We start from the raw sequence: 1,226 nt of genomic DNA on the forward strand, positions 1-1,226 counted from the left end.
AAGGCGCTTTATATTGTACAATAGATCGCACAATAATAAATACAGAGAAAACCCCAACAATCATATCATATGACCCCTATGAGCAAGCACTTTGGCGACAGTGGGAAGGAAAAACTCCCTTTAACAGGAAGAAACCTCCGGCAGAACCAGGCTCAGGGAGGGCGGGGCCATCTGCTGCGACCGGTTGGGGTGAAGAAGGAAAACAGGATGAAAGACATGCTGTGGAAGAGAGACAGAAATTAATAACAGATATGATTCGATGCAGAGAGGTCTATTAACACATAGTGAGTGGCTGGAAAGGAAAAACTCAATGCATCATGGGAATCCCGGCAGCTCACGTCTATTGCAGCATAACTAAGGGAGGATTCAGGGTCACCTGGTCCAGCCCTAACTATATGCTTTAGAAAAAGGAAAGTTTTAAGCCTAATCTTGAAAGTAGAGATAGTGTCTGTCTCCCAAATCCAAACTGGAAGCTGGTTCCACAGAAGAGGGGCCTGAAAACTGAAGGCTCTCCCTCCCATTCTACTTTTAAATACTCTAGGAACAACAAGTAGGCCTGCAGAGCGAGAGCGAAGTGCTCTAATAGGGTGATATGGTACCACAAGGTCATTAAGATAAGATGGGGCCTGATTATTTAAGACCTTGTATGTGAGGAGCAGGATTTTGAATTCAATTCTGGATTTAACAGGAAGCCAATGAAGGGAAGCCAAAACAGGAGAAATATGTTCTCTCTTCCTAGTCCCTGTCAGGACTCTTGCTGCAGCATTTTGGATTAGCTGAAGACTTTTCAGGGAGTTTTTAGGACATCCTGATAATAATGAATTACAGTAGTCCAGCCTGGAAGTAATGAAGGCATGAACTAGTTTTTCAGCATCACTCTGAGACAGGATATTTCTAATTTTAGAGATGTTGCGCAAATGGAAGAAAGCAGTCTTACATATTTGTTTAATATGTGCGTTAAAGGACATGTCCTGGTCAAAAATGACTCCAAGGTTCCTCACAGTGTTACTGGAGGCCAAGGTAATGCCATCCAGAGTAAGAATCTGGTTAGATACCATATTTCTAAGATTCTCAGGGCCGAGTACAATAACCTTTGTTTTATCTGAATTAAGAAGCAGAAAGTTAGCGGCCATCCAGCTCTTTATGTCTTTAAGACATTCCTGCAGTTTAACTAATTGGTGTGTGTTACCTGGCTTCATGGATAGATAGAGCTGCGTGTCATCTGC

This window comes from Oreochromis aureus, linkage group 6 (assembly GCF_013358895.1).
Source record: "Oreochromis aureus strain Israel breed Guangdong linkage group 6, ZZ_aureus, whole genome shotgun sequence".
Classification (NCBI taxonomy): domain Eukaryota; kingdom Metazoa; phylum Chordata; class Actinopteri; order Cichliformes; family Cichlidae; genus Oreochromis; species Oreochromis aureus.